The sequence below is a fragment of the Olea europaea genome, unplaced genomic scaffold, assembly GCF_002742605.1.
Source record: "Olea europaea var. sylvestris unplaced genomic scaffold, O_europaea_v1 scaffold1783, whole genome shotgun sequence".
Taxonomy (NCBI): domain Eukaryota; kingdom Viridiplantae; phylum Streptophyta; class Magnoliopsida; order Lamiales; family Oleaceae; genus Olea; species Olea europaea.
Window position 1 is genome coordinate 178,449 of NW_019235564.1, and position 10,677 is coordinate 189,125.

Genomic DNA, 10,677 nt, shown 5'->3' on the forward strand with positions numbered 1-10,677 from the left:
GTTTGATCACTACGCCAAGAGTATCGCTTACAAGTCAATCTCTGTCCAAAGACTAGATATTGATGTTGTGCTTGGTATCTTGTGATGGACCCTACCACTATTTGAGATTATTTTATTTGCATATTAAAGATATTCATGTGAGCTATTCATAATAATCGTTCTCTAATTCAGTTTCAGGTTCTGCTGCTAATATCTCTGCTAGCATCAATTCAATTCCAATGTTAAATGACACAAATTTTAGGGCGTGGCGAGAGAACGTGATGATTGGTCTTGGAGTCATGGACCTGGACCTTTCTTTACGGATCGATCAACCTGTTGCACTTACTGATAAGAGTACCTTTGATGATAAGAGGGAGATGGAAAAGTCGAAACGATCGAACCGAATAAGCTTAATGGTCATGAAGCGTGCTATTCCAAAAGCATTCCGGGGCACTATGTCCGATAAGGTGACTACGACTAAGAGTTTCCTTGAGGATCTTGAGAAGAGGTTTGCCAAGAATGAAAAGGCTGATACAAGTACACTTTTGGCGAACCTTATCTCAATGAGGTATAAAGGGAAAGGACATTCGGGAGTACATTATGGAAATGTCTCACATTGCTTCAAAACTAAAGGCACTCAAGTTGGATTTATTTGAAGACTTGTTAGTGCACTTGGTTCTGATATCCCTTCCGGCACATTTCAGTCAATTCAAGGTGAGCTACAATTGTCAAAAGGACTCATGGTCCCTTAATGAGCTCATCTCACACTGTGTCTAGGAAGAGGAAGGACTGAAGCATGAGAAGACCGAAAGTGCTCATTTGGCCACCACCTCTAAGGACAAAAGGAACAAGAAAAGGAAGATTAATAAGGAACCTGCGGGCACAGTACCACAAAAGAAACAACATAAGGAATTGACTGAAGATAGTTGTTTCTTCTGTGGAGCTGCAGGTCATAAGAAGAAGAATTGCACCAATTACCACGCATGGCATGTAAAGAAAGGTATTCTCCTTCATTTGGTTTGTTTTAAGGTTAATTTAACTTTGGTACCTAGACATACATGGTGGATAGATTCTGGTGCAACAACTCACATCAATATGTCTATGCAGGATTGCCTAAGTTGCTGAAAACCAAGTGATGGTGAAAGATACATCTATGCTGGAGATGACAAGAAGGTGGAAGTAGAGGTAATAGAAAAATTTAGATTATTGTTAAAGACTGGATTTTATTTGGATTTTGTTGAGACATTTATTGTACCGTCTTTTAGACGGAATTTGATTTCTATTTCTGTTTTGGACAAATTTGGTTATACTTGTTCATTTGGAGATGGGAAATTTAGTTTGTTTCATGATTCAAAATTGGTTGGTTTCGGTTCTTTATCAGGTTACGATAATCTTTACTCAATTGATACAATTGCTTCTTTTAATGAATCCCTGCATGTAAGTACTCGAGGTGTAAAGCAAAAATTAACTGGCGATAATTCTGCCTCGTTGTAGCACAAGAGATTAGGTCACATCTCCAAAAGAAGAATTGAGAGACTTGTGTCTGACGAGATTCTCGACCCTCTTGACTTCACAGATTATGATGTGTGTGTCAATTGTATAAATGGAAAACAAACTAATAAAAGGAGATTTCAAGCCAATAGGACTTCAGACGTCTTAGAACTTATACATACGGATATTTGTGGACCATTCCCTACGGGTTCTTGGAATGGTCAACAATATTTTATAACGTTCATAGATGATTTTTCAAGATATGGCTACGTATATCTCACTTATGAAAAATCATAGTCACTGGATGTGTTCAAAAACTATAAAGCTGAAGTTGAGAACCAACTCGGTAAAAATATTAAAAGCGTCAGATCTGACCGTGGAGGTGAATACTATGGTAGATATGACGGTTCAAGTAAACAACGTCCAGGATCATTTGCTAAATTTCTAGAGGAATGCGGTATCGTCCCACAGTACACTATGCCAAGTTCGCCCACTATGAATGGTGTTGCTGAGAGATGAAACAGAATGCTTAAAGACATGGTGAGGAGTATGATTAGTCATTCTACCTTACCAGAATCTCTCTGGGTGAAGTATTAAAGACGGCAGCTTATATACTCCACAGAGTTCCAACTAAGGCCACTGATAAAACCCCATATGAGCTTTGGACGGGCAAGAAGCCTAGTTTAAAGCATATATATATTTGGGGGTGTCCACCTGAGGCAATGCCCTATAAGCCAAATGAAAAGAAACTGGACGCAAGGACCATCAGTTGCTATTTTATTGGATACTCTGAAAGGTCCAGGGGTTACAAATTTTATGATTCCACAACTAAGGCAATTTTCAAGATAGGAAATGCTCGATTCTTTGAGGATGTTGAGTTTGCGAGGGGAAAAAGGGTTACAGACTTTGTCTTTGAGGAGGAATATGTTGAAATTCCTCCAATTGCCATTGACAATGATCAGGTTTCTATCCCTGACATTGTTCAAGAAGTAACTCTGGATCAAGACAATGTCATACCTCCCTCCCAAGATCAACAAATTGTTCCAGAAGAACAAACTCTACAGCCTCAAGAACCAATGCCTTAAAAAGATCCACTAGAGAGAGGAGAAGTGCGGTTTCGAATGATTACATCGTATTTCTCCAAGAACATGAAGTTGACATTGGAATGGTGGAAGATGATCCGATCAACTTCCATCAAACTATGAAAAGTTCTAACTCTCAAAAGTGGCTCGATACCATGAATGAAGAGATAAAGTCCATGAAGGACAACGACGTATGGGACCTCATTCCATTGCCTAAAGGTGTGAAACCCATTAGTTGCAAATGGATATTTAAGACCAAGACGGATTCGAAAGGTGATGTAGAGAGGTATAAGACTCGTCTTGTCGCAAATGGCTTTACACAGAAAGAATGCATCGATTATAAAGGGACTTTCTCTTCGGTTTCTTCAAAAGACTCTTTCAGGACTATAATGGCATTGGTAGCACATTTCGATCTTGAGCTACATCAGATGGATGTTAAGACAGCGTTTTTCAATGGTGACATTGATGAAACAATTTATATGGTACAACCAGAAAACCTTGCATCGGACGATGCAAAGCAAATGGTTTGTAAATTAAAGAAATCCATCTATGGACTCAAACATGCATCTTGTTAATGGTATTACAAGTTTCATCAGGTGATTATCTCATTTGGTTTTGAGATAAATTTGGTCGATGATTGTATATACCACAAGTTCAGTGGGGGCAAATATATTTTTCTGGTTTTATATGTCAATGATATATTACTTGCCAGCAATGATATATGTTTATTGCACGAAATCAAGAGATTTCTAGCAAAGAATTTTGAGATGAAAGATCTTGGTGACGCCTCTTTTGTATTACGAATTCAGATACACCGAGATCGTTCTCGGGGTATTATTGGATTATCACAAAAGAGTTATATCGAAAAAGTACTTAAAAGATATGGCATGCAAGATTGTAAACCAACTGATACCCCTGTGGCTAAAGGAGACAAGTTCGGCTTAAGTCAGTGCCCTAAAAATGATTTGGAAATTAAACAAATGCAAAAAATTCCTTATTCTTCAGCTATAGGGAGTCTGATATATGCTCAGGTTTGTACGCGTCCGGATATAGCGTACATTGTTGGGATGTTAGGGAGATATTTAAGTTACCCGGGAATGGATCATTGGAAAGCAGCCAAATGGGTCATGCAGTATTTACAGAGAACAAAAAACTACATGTTCACATATAGGAGATCGGATCAGCTGGAGATCGTCGGTTATTCTGATTTCAATTTCGCGGGATGCCAAGATAGTAGAAGATCCACTTCAGGCTATATTTACCTACTTGCTGGAGGTACTATTTCCTGGAAGAGTGCTAAGTAGACACTCATAGCTACTTCCACCATGGCAACGAAGTTTATAGTGTGTTATGAGGCATCAAATCATGAAATATGGCTGCGTAATTTTGTCACTGGGCTGCGCATTGTTGACAATATAGAAAGACCACTTAAGATATTTTGTGACAATAAATTAGCAGTACTGTATTCCAATAACAACAGGAGCTCGACGAAGTCAAAACATATAGAGATCAAGTTCCTAACTGTTAAAGAAAGAGTTCAGAGTGGACATGTGTCAATAGAGCATATTGGGACAAACTCCATGATTGCGGATCCGCTTACTAAGGGATTGATACCCGAGGTCTTTCATGAGCACACTGCTCATATGGGTGTAATGTCTCTTGAAGATATTTAGTTTCAGTCAGAGTTTGCATTTTTGTGCTAGACACATATACAATCATTTTGGATACAGTTTAAGGTTAAAGTTATTTTCGGTTATAAGGTTTATTTGGTTTATTATCTCTAAATTTGTTTAAAATGATCTCACTAAGGTATTAAGGTGGACCAATTGGAAATAGACATGTTACAGATCACATTACATGTAATTTCCATGCTACACATCCATGCTTGATCCATATCATTTGGTTATATCGATATACGTGACCATTGATGGGTTTAGCTACAATGAAAATAGCGAAAGCCGCTTTGATCCTATGCTGATATGATTGATGGACGAGATTGTTTGGAAATACATTTGGTAATAATAGTAAAATTTTGAGTACTCATAAGGTTATGTTTAATACATAATTTTAAGGTGACACATATAGTCCAAGTGGAAGATTGTAAAGATTTTTAATCCATCGATGGGCTTATATGTGTGAATAATTGTATGTTGAATTAAAGGCTATCGAATTCGGTTGAGTCCAATTAAAGTGATCTAATAAGGCCTTCGATTTTTTTGGATTTTAATGTATCCAATTAAAGTGTGAGTTTACGTATGTGTAGAGAGCGGGCCCAAGTCCTAATTCTATGATGGGCCGAATTAGGTCAAAGGGCATTGCTATATAAATATGGTTATAATCCCAAGATCACACGTACGTATTATTCATTCTCTATTGCATCCCATCACAGAGAGAAAAAAGGAGACTGCGTGTAGATTTGGAAGACTATACCGCGAAATTCACTATTGCATTAACCATGTCTGATTCAGGTACGCTTCCGTTATAGTTCTTCAATTTCTTGATGATTTAACATGAAAGATACGGTGATTTAAAAGCATTAAATTATCCTACACTCATACCCAACAATCCGTACCTCGTATCTCAAGCGAGCATAAAAGATGTAGTTCCTCAATGGTGAAAATGATTTCTAAAATAAATATGAGCTCTGAATTTTTCTTGCTTATTTGTTTATTTTTGAGGGGCATTGATGAGGCTATCAATTTGTAGAGATTATGTGCAATTTGGATGGATTCATCAAATTTACTTCACAGATTTCATCAGATTTTGAATAGTACTATCTTTGTAATATGTTCATGATCCCCAGAATCAGATTTTACTACAGACGAATATTTACGGAATTTGACAAACTCGTATGAGGTTAAAGATGGCTGTATCAGACTATGTACTGTGGGTCCCATGACACATGTCTGAGCTCTCATCACGAAGGCTGGGAATGATGGAAGCAGTCGTTTTTTAATCTTAAAAATCGTCTGAAGAGTGCATAATCCTAGCACAAGATAAATATTGGTTTTTCATAGAATTTCACTTTTACGTTTTACAACTCAATTATTCAATTCATTAATAGTAAGAAGCCTACATGACTTATGGTCAAAACTGAAGGGAACAAAAGAAAAAGAAAAAGGAAATTACGAGCTAGATATGCAAACTTCAGAAGAAGAGGATCTGAATTAGCTGAAAGACTGAATCAAGATTAAGAAAACTAGATTACCGAACTTCCTTGAGCACCACCATTTATATATAGAAACGACAACTCTTGTAAGATTGGCTATATTCGTTTGGGATACACATTAAATAGAATGCAATTGAAATTAACAGAAGCATTTAAATCTATAAGCCAATAATATAGTCCAATAAAATATGATATTAATTTTTAGAAAAAATGTATTGTTTGATGGGATATCTAATTTTTGAGTTGTATAAAGTCACTACTTATTCCGTTGCCTATTTTGATAATTAATTTTGAACAAGATTCATTAAGTAGAAACATTTTAATGAAAGGCATATATAGGAACAAACAAACTAACTTATTGAAAATAGAAATCCCTTGCCAAACCAGCTTCAAAACAAGGAGCAAAAGGATATATCCTTTCAATAATTCAAACACATATGAGCAACCTTCACGAAAACAAAGTGTATCTGCATAAAAATAGTAAGAAATTGATGTATTCAAATCCCTTCAAGTTTTCATGGAAAATTACAATTTCCATGAGTGACAGTAGAAACTTTTTGTCCTTCCAGAATGCAAGCAAAAATTATGATTTAACAATGCTTCAAATGAAGCTCGGCAATGTTTTCTGTTCTTAAAGAAGTTCTAAATGTTAAGATTTGGGGTTCATCTTAATAAGGTCAACCTTATTAAGAGGAGTGATCCAAAATCTATTTAAGTTGGTGAATATTTCGATATTTAACTAATGTGGGATTTGGTCAACCTTATTACAAGGAGTGGTTCAAGATCTGTTTAAGTTGGTCAATATTTCGTATCTAATCGATGTGAGATTTATCCCCTTAACACTAAGCAATGAAAACAAAAGCCACAGATAACCCATCAAAAAATTTAGACATACCAGTGATTCATACCTTATATTTCTGAGTGAGTAGAAAAGATTCTAATCCTCCGTGATAGCAAAATTTTCTCTAAAAGGAATAGGAAAAATCATAATTATGTACAAACCACTGGAATTTGTATGCAAATTTGAAATTCATAAAAACCATAAAATATTGATTTTGTACATGACCAGATTCCATGCAAAATCAATACATAAGAAAACCATCAAGATATATATAATTTACCTCGTTCAATAGAAATCTTAAAATCTGAGACGCCGTTTGGGAAATTAGTTGCAAAAAAATGATGAAATAATGATTTTACATCTCTCTTTAACCAATCCGGATCCAAAGAAGTTTAGCAGAAGAAAAATCTACTTGTTAGATTTAGGTAATCCAAAGCTTTGTTTGATAGAAAATTTTGAAAGAAATGAATAGGGAAGGAGCATATGGAAATGCCAAGGATTGTTTGCAACTCAAGAGCCAATTTATTTTTGGATTTATTTAGTGCAATTCAAAAATAAATCTTAGTTACAGTAAAATTTTTAGCCATAGTTAGTACGCCAAATTTCTGATTTTCAAATGATGTTTCTAATTTAGATCGACTTACACGAGCCTTTGGTTTAAATGGATTTCTTTTCCTGTTCATTCAATCCATAATTTAATGATTGTTTTGCCATTATGTGTTTTCCATCCAAGATCCGAGATATCAAATTATATACTCTTTTCTAGACACAAATTGCAATTTTATCAAATTTATTCCCATTTCAGGCAAAATAATCCAATATTTAGCGATTTTTAATGCAACTATGTTCCTGTTATAATAATATCCAGCTTATTTATTATCTTTTCTTATTTTCTGATTTTTCGAATCACTTATAATTTTTCTCAATGGGATTAATGATTCGACTGTCAACACAAATTATATGAATTCTTTATGGATTCATTAAAATTAACTGTACTCATTACATTGGATAATGTTAAATGTATTAGTCTTTGTGACCTAACTATGATCATCGAAATCTGAGTCTCTTGCACACAATTTCATTTATTGCATTTGGCGAAGTCTGTATCTCAAGTTATGTACAGTGGGTGCCCACGACGCACATCTGAACTGTCATCAGAATGTAGGGTTTGTGAATTGCATCAGCCTTCGTAAGATTGTTAAGATCGTTAGAATCTGAATTTTGTATTTAATACATGGCATCAACATTTACCAAAGCGAATCATGGTTAATGAGAGTTAGACCCACAACATGCGTATTTGAGCTTCATCGCCAAATGCAGCTCTCTTTTTTCATGACAAAGAAATTATCTGGTGTGTGGGATCATAGAACCAGATGAGATCAGTTTTCACCCTCTGATCATACAGCATCGTCCAATTTTAATGCTCTACAGGCAAAAATAAGTTAGCAGCATATGGTTGGCAAAATAAATCATAAAGCATTCTGTTTCTATATACCACATGTCAATGGATTTTTTGTACTTCTAGTTATTAGGATTTTTAAGACAATATTGATATCAGATAGCTAATAAGCAGCATGCTAATATTATGCGACGACTTTATAATTAAAGAAACAAATTGTAGCTACAAAAAGGATCACGAGAGACGTAAAGCAACTCGATCCTTCAAAACAATCATGTTTCTAGTTGGAGTCACTCCAACAATGTGTATTTAATTCATCTTATAAGATTATCGAAACTTTAAAGTTATGTCAACCTATTACGGCCTCCTTTACCTGAACTTACGATTAGCAACTAAGACGCTAAGAATTTTTGTTAGCAGACACAGCAAACGACTCATCTGTTCTTGAAATTAGGTAAAAGTAAATTATATGATCAGTCGAAAAGTTTATCAATGAAATTTGTACCAATTAGAATCTCAATTTGTTTGGAGGTTGATACATTTCTTTTTGATAAAATGACCATCCACCTTCACACATTAAGCATATGGTTACATCTACGAAATGTTACCACATAACATCATCGCCAGTAAGGATTCCACACAAAATGCATTTGAATATGTGAGATAAGAAATCGGACGCTACTTGCTGAAACAAGCTTCATTTATAATTTTAGTTTCAAAAACTATTGATAAATGTTTTAATAAACAAAAATATAACCACTTTTTTCTCAGTGCTACTATTTGTGCTATGCAATCCTCCATTCAGAACATGTTTCAAAGTTTTCAACAGCCGCTGTTACTTCACAGCCGCACTCTCGTCGGTCTCCAATTCCACAATGTGAGAGAAACTAAATAACAATACTAGACAGGTATGTTAATAGCTGATTGTGAGTATCCAGCTTCTTCTTCCTCATTAAGGCATATACTTTCTCAAAAAACTCGGGCAGCTTCCATACTTTCCCTTTAGATTTCCAGAGAAGTTCAATGGGCAACCATATTTTGTGCTGTGCATCCATTGGTAATTTTCCGTAGGTGAAAAGCTATTTTTTAGTAGTGGAAGTTCAATGGGCAACCATATTTTGTGCTGTCAATGGGTTTCCTTCTTTGGCATCATTGCAGTTCTGTTCATCAACATGCCTGTTTTTCATTGGCTTCTCAGAAGCTGAGGGAGCATCACTTGAGTCTGGGGAAATATTATTCTTCTGTAGAGCCTCCTCACTCCCCTCCATAGAAACTGCCTCTTCACACCCTCACTTGACTCTCGAAAACTGATTGGACTTGCTGTGAAGTTTGAGTGGCTCTAGTATCTGAAGCTGTCACACTTCCAGAACACCTGGATGTGTGTTGCATATTTTTTTTCACAAATGTATGATATTGTAACAATTAATAAGCAGACCTATGAGTTCGGATGATTGTTCCCACGAGAACTATTATTTAATTTTTAATATATTATTTCTAACTCCTAATTGACAAAAAATAAAAGTTGTGACTATTGACCTAAATTATCTAATTATACTAACGTTACCTCAATGCACAAAGTAATCAAATTAGGGGTTTTTAATGTATAAATGTAGATGTCATTAGGGTTTTAACGTATAAATGTGGATATTAGAACTTACAACTTTATTTAGGGATCATCTTTAATTCTCTTATTAAGATTCATAACTATTGTATTAGTCGGTCGAAATCTTCTTAATTAATCAATTTATGTCTCTCGAGTTCAAATTAATCATATTTAACTAAGTCAATTCACCGTATCTCTATGTGAATACAAATAAACTTTAATTTAATGCATTTAATTTCTAAGAACACATGTAATGACCACAATAACAATAAAATGTATCTCTACACTTTTATCCAAATTACCAAAATTTATTATTTGGTCTAAATCTATAACTTACCTTTTGTTTCATTAAAATTCACATATCATTGAATTACTGACCAATTAATTCAAAGTATTATTTTTCATAAAAAATTCAACACATGAAAACTTGAACTACTAGAATCTTGAAAATTAAATTAAACGGTCACACATAGATTACAATTCAAGACCCTATAAATGTTGGAACCAAACCCGAACCCAAATCCAAACTGTCAGTTCTGATGTGGATTTAATTGTACCCATAACTTACTTTTTAAACCATGAGCTAACGACCCATGCAGAAATAGAACATATAAAATATGTCATCAAATTTATATTTCAACACTTTCTTAATTCGGTACAAATATGCCACCAAATATGATCCAACATCTAGCATAATAACATCCAATAACTATCAAAATAAGCCAGCAAATAACTTTTAATATCTAGTAAAGCATAAACATCAAATTACGTACACAAAGAACAAATTAAAAAATAGAATCCAACAATAAGGAAGTACTAGATTCTACAAGTACTAAAGACAAAATAAATTCTTAACTCTGTAAATAACATAACAATCAACGTTGTCGATTTTTCTTTGCATCCTTCATTTTCTTTGCATCTGTTGTATCAGGGTGAATGCGCTGTAAAAAATACACAAATTATAAAAAATAATAAATTCAATTCAGTGTCGAGTACTACTGGTTAAACTCTTCGAGACCTAGTCGATTCTCATTTCCTGTTAAAATGCCTCCCCCAGCTTAATTAATTATATTTTATTAATGTGCTGGTCAACTTGGGGGGGGGGGGGGGGGG